The sequence below is a fragment of the Drosophila navojoa genome, chromosome 3 (genome assembly GCF_054131105.1).
Source record: "Drosophila navojoa isolate 15081-1374.11 chromosome 3, UAZ_NAV_1.0, whole genome shotgun sequence".
In the NCBI taxonomy this organism is placed as follows: domain Eukaryota; kingdom Metazoa; phylum Arthropoda; class Insecta; order Diptera; family Drosophilidae; genus Drosophila; species Drosophila navojoa.
In genome coordinates, this window is record NC_142891.1 from 20507197 (window position 1) to 20520561 (window position 13365).

The 13365-nt window shown below is 40.1% G+C and overlaps 1 protein-coding gene across 2 annotated transcripts in view; it reads left to right on the forward strand.

Annotated features, from left to right (window-relative positions):
* The window catches only part of Tmtc2 (Transmembrane O-mannosyltransferase targeting cadherins 2), a 54015-nt gene that overhangs the window by 30639 nt on the left and 10011 nt on the right, over positions 1-13365 (forward strand). The window lies entirely within an intron of this gene.

Here is a 13365-nt window from a genome sequence, read left to right on the forward strand (position 1 = left end):
ATCGATAGGGCATTCCCACAAATTAAACAGTTATTGCTGCTGTCGATTAAATTTCTGGATCATTTGCAAAATGTGTTACAAGTGTGCTACATCAAACTGCTAGAAATTGTATAATCGATGCTCATCTCTAATTCCATTTTCGTTTGCCAATTCGTATGCGTATTCGTATTAAAATTTCGATTGATATTCTTCGACTCTCGTGCTGCATTCAATATAACCGCAAATGGCACATCCATTAGAGATGCAGCTGCATGGCAATATACAAATTTGCAACAGCAATCCGCAATTTGCTTATAAGCAAGCAACAACAACAACAACAGCAGCAACAGCAGCAGCAGCAACATAGCGCAGCCACCCAACTGTCCAACCCACACACACACACACACAAACACACACACAGAGAGTCGGTCGCCCAGTTTATCGCCCGCCCATTTGGTGCACAAACAAATTGGGCAACTGTTTGTTTGTGTCCGTTTCGTCTGATTTAGCCCGCACATGACAAAAATGTTGCACAATGGCAAAAAATCTGTTAGTTGTCAATATGTGCACAGTTGGACGATTTTGCGACGTGCAACATTTGCAAAGGGGGCGTGGCACTGGGCGCTGACTGAACAACAGCTGCAACAGAAGTGCGACGAGGGCCAGATAGAGACAGAGACAGAGGCAGAGGTAGAGACAGAGACAGAGCATCAGCTGCAGCTTCTGCCAGAAGAGTCATACAGCAATGCATATGTGTGTGTGTGTGTACATGTATGTGTGTGTGCGTAGCTGGTAAGTAAGCGCTGTTCGTTTGCATTGCGAATCAATCGTTTTGAATGATTGATAGAAATGTTTGATATACATTTGCCAGCTGCTAGCAGACGGCACACACACACACACATATATATATATATATGTACATATATTTATGCATTTAGCTTCCGTCTCACACACAATATCAATCGATCGCCAGCGGCTGAATTTCAAAAATATATTAAAAAACACACACATCTCTGAAAATCAAATAGAAAATATATATATATGTATATAAAAAATATTGCACATACGCCGCGTGTTCGGCAAGGCGCGCGTGACAAATTTTAACGCTCTGGCGCGCCAACCGAATTTACCGCTTGCGGCAACAGCGCATAAAGCAGAGCTTTACCTAATAATTTGCTACATTAAGCAGACAACGAAAATATATATTTAGTAAGTAGGCACGACTAGTAGATACCTACGAAGTAGCAGGGATTATAAAAGAGCAAAGCATTGATGAGTGAGATTTTTATATGAAATTTTAAGGTTTTCATATTCAATTTTATCTCGCTTAGCTCGTTAGCCACACCTACGAAATATACATATATACCTCACATTATATACCCTATTTTCACTCACGTGACAATGGCTATAGGGTATTCAAAAGCCATAAAAGTCGTATGCTGCTAAATGCGTTTTGCCTGTCAAGTAATACTAAAGGTTTCCCTTTTTAGATGCCACAAGAGCAACAGCAACAACAATAACGGCAACAGATGCTGCTGCTGCTGCTGCTGCTGCATAACCAAAAGGTCTTAAAGCTGCTTAAAGCACGGAGGAACACATTAAAAGTTTAGGAGCCCGGCCGAGAGTTGACTTGCTGCCTGTGCTTGTGGTTTCCTGCCCTGATTTAGTTGAGAATCTTTGGAGCAGCGAGCACTTTAAATGAAGAGCCCGACGCACTTTTACTTTTAATTTTCTTCATGCTTATGCTTTTTTCTGCCCTTTTCCTTTGTGTGTGCGTGCATTGGGTGGGTCTTAATAAATAATTTGGCAAGCATAAATTTATGCTTCAATAAGCCAGGGGCTGTCCACGTCTCTTGTTGGCCAGCAGCAGCAGCCTCAGCAGCAGCCCCAGCCAGGTGTGGGACTTTCAAAATATGTACAAAACAAAAAAAAATAAAATAAATAAAAAGTCTGAATGAAAAGGAAAGGAAAAGGCATCCACTTCAGCACTGCGAAACGGAAATAATCAAGTTTTCACAACGCTGAAAGCCACACGAACTTTCAATGTCCAAGCGCACTTCAGAAAGTATTTTTCACTTCGTTTTTTTTTTTATTTTTGTTTTCTTTGTTTGTTCGCATATTTCCACTCATATTTTGGTTGTTTTCCCTTTCGACCCACTGTGCATTATTTAAGTTTGAATCAAAGTGCTGCTGGGCAGGCAAAGGACACAAGTAATGCAACAAGTGTTTGCTCGGCCTTACTCTTGATATCGATTCCTTCAAGAATTATTTTTGAAGTGAAAATGTCTTGAGCTGCGTCCTGTATATTAACAGGATATTTCACAGCTTTACCTAGCTAATTTCTTTGGCATTTTAAGTTGTCCTTCGTTTATCTCAAGTTTTCCTTTCAAATTTGATTCAGTAAAGCTCATTTGAGTTTATTCCCACACAGATACTAAACAAATTCTGGTAATTAAATTTCTATCTAGCGAGTGCTCACTGTATGCATGCGTGTGCATGCACGTGTGGTAAAAATACTGACCAAATTTTTGTATAAAAACTGAGCTTAGCTTTCACGTTTGTTTTATTTTAGCGATATATTAGAGGATTTTTTATGGCTTATATTGCAGCCAATAATATTTTAAGCTGCTATTATACCCTGTATTCATTTGAAAGTCATAAAGTAAAGGCATGTTATGAATGTGCGAATGCTGTGGGATTAATGAAAAATATTTCTAATCGGAACTGATGAGAGTTAGTTAAATAGATTAATTAAAATTTTGATACATGATAAATTTCATAAATTTAAATTACGGAATATTTTTAAATCGTTTTCTTTTAAGCTAAAAAATAAAATAATGTTATATATATTTTTTTTTTTTTAATTCTCAAATTTATAGAGTATTTGCACGTCTCGCACTATTTGCCAACCTTACTCTGGTTGCTCTTCTCTACACACACCGCAGCAGCCGCATGAGTTGTTCGTTTGTCCGTGGGTTGTGCATAAATTGTGGCATGAATGCAGCTTAACCCCGCTCCTGCCTCTTCAGGCCACACCTTTGCATTATTTTGCCTGCTCCCTCTCTTTCTCTCTCCCCCTCTCTCTCTGTGTGTATGTAACTCACTCTTATATCATGCCCTGCCGTTTGTGCTGCCTCGTCGTACGTTAAAACAATAAACAACGTGACTTATCACATTGCGTAACTTGTGATTTAATTGGATTTATACACACGTACGTGTAGTGGGGGCTATTCGACAGCCACGCCCCCAATTTGCTGGCGATATTTTTATGGCATTGCTATTGCGTATCGAGTGGCCCACCCACCACAAACCTGGGGCCTGGGGCCATGCGTATCCTGCCCTTTTTGCAGCACATATCAAAAGCATGGCAGTCGCCAATTGCACTCACAATCGCAATCGCAATCGGAATCCCAATCGCAATCGGCATGGCAATCGGCATCGATTGTGGTTGCGCAAAGTTTTTAATTATGTTTGCGGTTAGCAATTGGATTTTCTTTTACACGGACACGTGACAGTTGCAAAAGTTATTGCCGTTTGATTATTTTATGTGTGTGTGTATTGAGGGCATGCATAACGTTTAAGTGGGAATTTTTTATGTACCCTATAAAAAGAGTGCAATCAGAGTTGATTGAATAACAATTAAAGAGTTAATATGTTAAGCTATAGCTGTGACTCTTTCGATATATAAAGTATCTCGAATGATAATCTCTGAGAGCAAAGCAAGTGAGTGGAAGTTTCTGCTTCTACAACCTATTCTTATTGACATTTTCTTTGACTTAGCGATCAAATAATTTATTTATATATATTCTTTCAAAGTGTTTTCTTGAATATTATTCGCTTTATTTAAGGTAAAATAGTTGGATTCAGCTTATATTAACAGTATTATCGATACTTTGTAGACTTATCGATAAAATTTTATTTATTTATGATTTCAATTCACTTTCTGTAAGACTACGTACAATAATTTACGTTATTATATTCACTCTATACAATATTTTCCAGCAATCACAATCACACTTTATATTGTTCTGCCTATAGGGTACCTCACAGTCCATATTTAAAAACTCTGACTGCACAAATATTTTTTCTCCTTCATATGCAGTCAATATTTTGTGTAGTTTTATGGCGTTGCTTTCGCTGTTTGTGCAAGGCATCAAAATGTTAAATATTATATCGCAGCTATTAAGGAGCGCCCATAAATAGTCGGCAATGTGCAAATGCTTACATCATATGCAACATGATTAACAAAGAAAAAGAAGAGAAGAGAGTTTGAGCTACTGCTAGGGCTGCGCAATTCTGATGATGCGGCTGCCTCTGTGGCTGCTGCTGCTGTGTGGTGGCGAATCAAATGAGCGCCAACATGGCGTATGCGTAATTATAATTATGTAATGCAAACAGTACAAAGCGCACACAGCAACAGCAGCAGCAGCAGCAGCTAGAACAACAACAAGAGCATAGACAGACTAATGATACACACACACTCACACATATATATAAACACACACACACACACACATGCTGTGCACACACTCGCACACACGCACAAACAAGCAATTTTAATTAGCATATAGAACATCACGCATACGCCGCGTTGGCCGGACTCAATTTCAGGCACTTGGCATTTGGACATGCCAGTTATAATTGTTCAACAGGCTTAAACAGACAACGCACAAGTGTGCAAAGTGGGTGGACTCGAAGGCGACTGGGTGGAAGGGGAGGAGTGGCGTGAGGCTGCTGGCTGTAGAATGATAAAGTGGGATGGCACGACAGTTGCGCATTCAATTAACGCAGCACACACACACACAAACACATCTGTGCACACACACACACACATACACGCACTCACAACTAGGTTAACAGTTACGTTTCGCTGCCCGCTCCCTAATCCGCGGTCTGCCACGTGCACGATTATCGAGATGCTTCGCCGCTGACGCAGCCTCCCGTCGCCCACGCACTTCTACTCTAGCGCCGTCGTTCTCTCTCTCTCTCTCTCTTCCGCTCTACGTCTCTCTATCTTTATGAGCATTCGTTTTTGGGCCGGCACAAAAACATTTTGGCACAGCTAATCCGAGCCCCAACGCCCCATGTCTGTGTGTGAATACATAATTAAACCATTCACAATTTTGAGCATTTAAATTAAATTATGACGGCAAAGTGTGGCAATTTCCCAGCGTACGCAATAGTTTAGCCAAACGGGGCGTGGCAGCGCGGGTCGAGCTGTGGAATATTTTGATAATTGCGTCTGCCACTTAAAGGCATATCGAACTCTGTTAATAGACAGATGCTAATTATTACCTAATTATTATTTATGCGCATCGCTTAGTATGAGGCATGGATACTTGTAGATGTGTCGGCGTCTGCGTGCTGATGAGTGTGTGTGTGTGTGTATGTGTGAGCGAGTGTAAAAATACATTAATTATTCAATAACAAAGATGTTGAGCTAAAAATATTAATAAAACGGAAAAGGTTTTCGCAGGAAATGTGTTATAGGAAAAGATAAAAGGATAATTGATTTGTGGATAATTATTTAGCAATTGTCACAATTGGTTGGCATGACGAAGAGGCATGAAATAGTCCATGTATGGTAAAGTTTTTTTGTTTTTTATTTACGAATAAGAGACAGAAATTTTTTATAGAGAAATTAGAAGATATGAGGATAAATTTGAGGATGATAATAAAACACTTGTCCCAATTGGTTGGCAGGAGGAAGTGGTTTGGCATGATACAGAAACCTACGTAAGAAGAAATGCCTATTCCTAATGTAGAATGTGTTTCATGAAAATTGATAAAAATAGAAATAGAAATGATTACATTCTAGCCGAGTCTAAATCTAAAATAGTTCATGTTCACTTATACAAATTGCTTTTCTACATTTATTATAAATCAGTGAGATTTTTATTCTTTCAATTTCCCAAAACAAACTCTTTCAATCCATCAAAGCAAAGCCAGCATCAAACATTTCTCAGCTCGTTTATCGATTGTCCTTCTTTTTCATTAAAATGTACATGGCCATGTGAAGCATCAATTGGAATTCATGGCTACAGAACAACTGCGACTGACTAAAAGTCGAAAGCGGAAGTCGACTTTCATAACTTTGCTGAAAGCCGCTCGTCTATTGACTACAGAGGGGGATGCAGGGGGGGGAAGCGCAAGGGCTGGGCTGGGGGCCGTACCATTGCACGAATAGTTGGGCGAAATGTTGAACGAGTTACAAAAACCCAACTCGGAAAATCGGCAAAATAAGTGCTGAATATCCCAGAACGAAACGAAAAGTTTCGACTGCTGCGCCAAATATGAAAAGTTTGCCTCGAGTGGTTGGCTGCCACCCTTCTGTCCTACCGCCACCACCACCACCCCACCTTACATGCCACGCCCACAATCACCCACTCTCAATCGTTTCATGCATGGGCGTTGCTGCCTTTTTTGTGATTAGCATAAAACTGCCAAAGTCTGTGCAGAGGCCATAAACATTCGTACAGTGAAGACACACACACACACACACACACACACACACACACAAACACACACATGTAACGCTCTTTGGTTTTTAAATACCCAAAAATATTGTTACGAGTGCAACAGCATTCGACAGAGAGACCACCAGAGTAGCCGGACTAACTGACTGCCTGCCACGCCCATCCTTGCGCCCCTCTACGGCCACAGCGCCACACGAAGGCTAAATCCAAAGCTCACAATACGCCCAATGGGCCATTGGCCATTGTGTGTAGTCGTTGGCTGGTGGTTGCATGTGTTGCGCACTTGCCGTTAGGCTTACCTTGCACAGTTGTACACCTCCACCCGCACACACACACACACACTCGCACACTCACTGGACGAGTCAGTACTTTTTGTGGGCTTCGTATTTGGCAAGCTAAACGAGTTTAGTTGGCCAAACATTATCATAACTTGGTCGTTTGAAAGCCGCAATGGTGTAATCGTTTCATTTTTAAAACGTTTTCGGCATTTTTACGGTACTCACACAACTTTACACACAAACACACACACATGCACACATGCACACATGCACATGGACTCAGACAAAATGCCTGCCTTTCCGTTCATTATTTTGATGTCCGGCTTGGCGCATTTTGATACCCTTCACAGTGGTCTGGGGGAACAGCTTAGTGCCTGAAAATTGATTGAAATAATTTTCATGAATTTTCGAATTTATGTTTTGATCACTGCGTTAACTTTTTACTGCCACTCAGCATTGGGCATTGGCTGACAACTCGCTGATAAGCTGATGAAATGTTTTGGCCCCTTGAATGTATAAGTTTAATTATAATATTGAATGGAACTGAAATGAGCTTCTATGGGCATTACGAAATCGAACAACACTGTATTTAGGTATTTTAATATGCTATTCAATCTGGTCATTCAGCTTCTTCTTCATTTTCTTCTAAGCATTATACTCGAAAAGTACCAACTAATCGACATTAAAAATAATAAATCCATAAATTAATCCAAATCAAAAATCCATAAATAAATCCATAAAAGTCTTTGTTCAATTCATAAACAAAAAAAAAAAAAAAAATGGAAATTTGTATAATACATAAATTTGTATAAGGAATTAATAAAATTATTTATAATACGCAATCTTCCTTGGCATCAGTATGCAAAAATTTATTTAAGTTCTTCCAAAATTGCATTATCATAGCAAAATTTGTAAAATAAAATATTTATATATAAATATAAGCATATCTAAAATAAACCTCAATGCTAATTAACGCTAACGTACTATTAAAATATGGATTTATATCAATCATATATACATACATATGTATATATCTGAAATATCCCTAAAGGGTATTCAACTTAACTTGCTATAGTAATTTAGATTTGCTTCCACCTCCCCTATTTAGTTCCGCTTGAGTTACGTGTAGATCTATGTAGGCAAAAAATGTTGCACACTTTTCTATTTTTCCCCCCTCACTTTTTTTGGCGCATAATAATGGACTTTCGCTTTTCGGGCAAAAAGGCGCCTAGCCCAAAACTATATTTGACTTTATTCGTCAGCAATTTGAGTGGCAAATTATTGCTTATGGCCTAACGCCCCCTGCCCACTTCCAGCTGCCCCTCCTCCTGAAACTGACTGCATAATGTGGGCTATGGTCGTAACGTTGGGAACTTAATACTCACATAGGTGGACAGTGCGATGTAACTATTTTAGGGCGACAATTAACCCCTTTTGGGCCAACACTCACACACCCATGCACACACATGGACTGGCTAACACCATATAATTAATAGTCTGCATAATCAGGCAAAGTGAAATAAAAACGCCTATTAATTATAGTTTTGTCAGCATATACTACGTGGAGGGCAAGCTTCCCAAACACACCAAAAAAATTATAGTTCCCTGCGGAGCAAAATGACTTCATTGCACACATATATACATGGGTATAGTAGTATATATACCTATGTGTGTGTTTGTGTTTGTGTTTTGTTTGCTTGTGCTGCCATTGAAATTAATTCAATGCGCTTAAATTTCACGTCTATTAGTCTCTCGAGTGCGACGCCACTTTCTAATTTCCATAGATTCAATTTTTTTCTCTTTTGTGCGCTGGTGTTTGCCACGCCCAGCCGCCCACTTTTTGGCATGTTTCTGGCGCCCGCTGTTGCTGTCGCTGCTGCTGCTGCTGCTGTTGCTGCTGTTGCTGTGTTTGGCGTGCCAAGCAATTAATTTTGAATTTTAATACTCCCCAAAGTCACTGAACGCACACACATCCACACACACACACACATACATACAGCTGGCTAATTGTGGCACAGCAAATGCAAGCCCTTTTATAAGTTGGCTCATTGCCTGCTTGATGAAAAGCGTGTGAGGCAGTGTGTCAGAATTTGCTGGAGAAAACTGAAATGCGAATCCGTTGCAAATCGAGACGAGGCCTGCGACCTTCGGTTCAAGTTTTTGTGTGACATAAGGCAACAACAACAACATGAACATGAACACACACACACATACACACACACACAACTTGCCACCGGAAACGGAAACATCGCGAAAATGTCAAAAGCACAACTGAAAAGCAGGTGGGGGCGTGGCGGGCTGCAGGGCAGAGGGCACAGAAAAACCATTAGGGACAAAAGCAGTTACTAGGTCACAGGCCCAAACAGCAGGACCAGAGCTATAAAAACAAACACAAATAAAAAGTGTCTGACTAAGAGATACTACGTAGGTGGCTTCAAATAGACAAGACTTGAAAGAAATATTATATAAAGGCGAGTGAGATGATTGGGCAATGGCAACGGAGCAGACAAATCTTCAGCCTAAAGAATGAAGTGAAGATTGAGCAGGAAGATGAAGCATCTTCTCTCTGGTCATCTCCAAGCATCTTCTGCTTGCAGCTCTCTCAGCTCAGCATTCCATTATAGATAGTATTTTCGAAGCACCTCCCAATTTCTACACTGTAGTATCAATTCCCATCAACAGCTACAGGGTATTTCAAATGTCAACTGACAGCCATTACAAACATCTAGCGGCAAGTTGTGTAAACACTCTTTAAAGTGTGACCCACTAAGACAAAGCAAACGCAAATTTCATCAACAATAAACGTTAAGCATTCAAATGGGCAAACAACAACAACAACGGCAAGAACCAAAGGCATTCAGTTCGCCGTCTTGGCCAGCATTTTGTGGTGAAGTGTACTGAAATGAAGTTCACGTATCGTGCGCAGCAGCAGCCGCTCGAGACAATGAAAAGCCAGTAATTTATTGTGTGGCAGTGCTAATTGCAAAAATAAAACATGATTTATGGCCAGGACGATAAAATGGCCCAAGCTACGCAGCGCGAGGGCATCCCGCCCAGAAAACGTGGCAGCTGGGCGATAGGCTCAACATGTCCTAAAGACCATACACTCTTGGTCTTGGGTCTCTCTCTCTCTCCCTCTCTTTCTCTTTCTGTGCGTGTGTGTGTGTTTGTGTCAAGAATTAAGCTGTAACGCATGATGCGCGAGCAGAGGCGCAGGCAGAGGGTTTTAGTAGGAATTAAAATGTCAGCCTGACAAGTTTATATTAGGAAACATACAAAAGTAGATCTACAAATAGAAGTAAATAATAGCATAATTATATACGTATATACTATTTTATATCCAGCACCTTAAGTAAGCCGGCTATCAATTGAAAGACTTTGTTTCAGCTTCTTTCATTTACAATTGATTCTGGATACAATTCTTAAATCTCTCTGCTAAGCCCGAAGTGAAGTTCACGTAGAATTTAAAAAGGAATTGAAAACTAAACTTGACAACTTAAAGAAAAGAATAATATTAGAAAATATAAGAAAATCTCTATAAAATATACCAGAAAATAATAATATACGTACATAGTAAAAATCAAAATAAAATGTAATAATTCAGAATATAGACTAATTTACTTTTGATAACAAAGTATAAGTCAATTTCCTCTATAGCTCCTCCTCTTAGTCCAGCTAAGCTTTTTACCCTTTCTCAACAACTCCTGGCACATTTCTTCTCATATCTCTCATCTCTAATAGGCTCCTTTTATCTACGCCCCTGCACACATGAGGCCGACTAGGCTCACAGCGGTTCGTGGCCAAGCAAACAATGTTCAGAGTTCAGCTGCTTCGTGCAAAACATTAAGATGTTCATTTGATGAGCTGAGCTGCTGGCCAATTATGTTTCGATAATTGCGAGGCGAGGCAGCGGCTTTTTAAATGTGTTGACAGCGCCGACAGGGCAGATGACGATTATCATAATGATGATGATAATGCCGATAATGATGATTGGGCTGATGAGCATGTTAAGCAGGCAAGGCCAGGCAATGGCTTGGAAGCAAATCAATCAGCCGCACACACAAAGCTCACGCCGAACAAGTTGTTCTCCACGTCGCAGCAACAGCAATGTGATTGAGATAGAGCTCGTCTTCTTCTTCATTTACTACTACTACTACTCTTACTAGTATTTGATACTTCTTATTCTTCTTCTTCTTCAGCTTCAGCAGCTTTGCTGACACAGCCAACGGGCCAGGCAAAAGCAAAGCTCATCATTATGGCTCATTAGCAAAGCAATTTTTGTGTGTTACTCGCATTTTTGTTTCAGCTCCTGCCCATGTCCTGGCAGTTCCTTGGCGCAGTTGGCGAGTGTTGGTTATATTGAATGCTGCTAATTTGCACATAAGCCGCTTGGGTCCCTCGTGCATAATGCGAAATCTCTTGCCAACAGGACTTTGCCAGGGCACTAACTAAGCCCCTCTAAGCATCCAGGCGCAGCGGCAACGAGTCGGCATCTAATCCAACTGCTTATTACATACATGTCTCTGCCCACCAAAAGTATGCCGTACACAGAGAGATAGAAGGAGAGCGAGACAGAATGAGGGAGACATACACACACAAATAGATAATACTGTTCAACGTGCCACGGACACTGGACAAAACAGTCAACTGGCCCCAGCCAAGAGAATGGACTCATTTCATCCCATTGATTTTTAGGTCGCAATTCACTCGGGTCGGGAGTTAGCAGCTCGCGGGCTTAGCCACAACCAACAAAAATAATTAACCGCAAATGCTGAAACAAAAAGTTTAGCCAAATGTGCTAACTGGCGAGACTAGAAGATATCCTGTAAATTATATGTGATGGTAGCTGGAATGTTTATGGAAATCTATGATTTGTGTGAAGTCCATTTGGTATCAGAAAGTTTGGCTGTGTTAGACTGGCAAGCAATTGCAATAGAATCAAAAGAAAAGCTTCTCTCAGTTGGAGCGGAATAAGTGTCCAATCTCATCTTATATAGAAAAAGGCCTTGATTTCCATTTAATAATTTCCCAACATTTTCTCCTTCAACAAAAGGCAACAAGTTTTCGATAGAGTAAAAATTTTAATATAAGGACCGTTTTTATATATATACCTATATATCTGTATATATAGATATACCTATATATCTGTAATCAAAAGCTGTCTAGAAGTCAATTAATTTTCATCTTGATCGAATTCTCCAAGTTTTAGCTATCATTCAATGTAATCTTTAATCAAAAAGTATCTTGCTATAGTTATATCTACCCAGTTAGGCCAATTTGTAATGTGTATACGGCATACAAAAATAAAGAAAATAATGTAAAGCGAAGAGAAATCTGCAAGCATCAACACAAAAGCACACAAAAAATGCAGCAATAGAGGGCGACAGAGGTGTGGACAGTGAGCCAACTTGCGGGTGACTTGCTATTCAAGGGGAACGGCTTAATGTGCAGGCGAGCGCACATGAGGCAGCGGCGACGGCATGTGTCCATTATTTGGTACATTAAGAGCAGCAAACGTAGCAGGAGGCGGGCCGGACAGGCTGGTGCCGGAGCAGGGCTGGTGGGTGCATGAGACATGCACAAGCATAACGTTGTTGATAGCCTTTATTGTCTGGCTGTTATAGCAACAACTGCAACAACTGCAACTGTTGCGACTTTTAATGTCAACGAACGGTGGGCGAGCACGGCGGTCGGCTCAAAGGGTTGGCATCCACATGTTGACGCTGGCAACCGCAGCAACAAATGTGCATAGACACGGCAGAGGCAGAACTACTGCAGCAGCAGCAGCAGCAGCAGCAGCAGCAGCAGCATCCTGTTGCCCCGGCTGGCGCTCATTATGTGTAATGGCTGCTGCAACATCATCAACGGTCCAGCCAACTGCCGTCAGCTGAGGTCCAAATGCCAAGAGGCAGGCATCATGAATGCAACCTACCTGCACATTTTCACATAAAAGGAAAACCTGCTGCCACAAACTCTTGTTTCATTTCATTCTTTTTATTTTTACTTTTTTTATGCCGTCGCTGTCGTTGTTGTTGTTGGTACGTCTGCTGCAAACGTGGCTTATGGCCGCTGGCTAAAAACAACAACAACAAGAGTAATGAAAAACCAGAAAACAAATAAAACTGGGGAAATGTATAAAAAACTAGATGGCATACGAGCTATTGAAATGATTTTAATTATTTAGAGAAAAGTGCGCGTGGCGCTTGAACTTGTTTGGCAATAAATAATAAAGTCTGTTTTATTTAAATGCTAGATATAGGTTATATAGTTTGCACTCTAAGCCTAAGAAGAAGAGGAAGATTCTCCTGATAACATAACAGCAAATACCTTACAAGTGTATAAATTTGTACAACATAATATTATTCGATTTAATAGAAATACTTATAGAGATGTTTCCCAACTGAGATAATCTCTTACAATAAGAATTGCATTAAACATTATTAATAAAACTCTTCATATAAATCAGATACAGAACTCTTACAATCAACCCAAAGTTTTGCTTATGTCTAGATATAAAAAATGTATTAAAAATGATATTTAAAATAGATATTATATTTATAAAATTTTAAGCAATTAGTTAAAAAAAATATTAGTTTAAGCATACGTACATTGATATAAGTATATGCACAAGT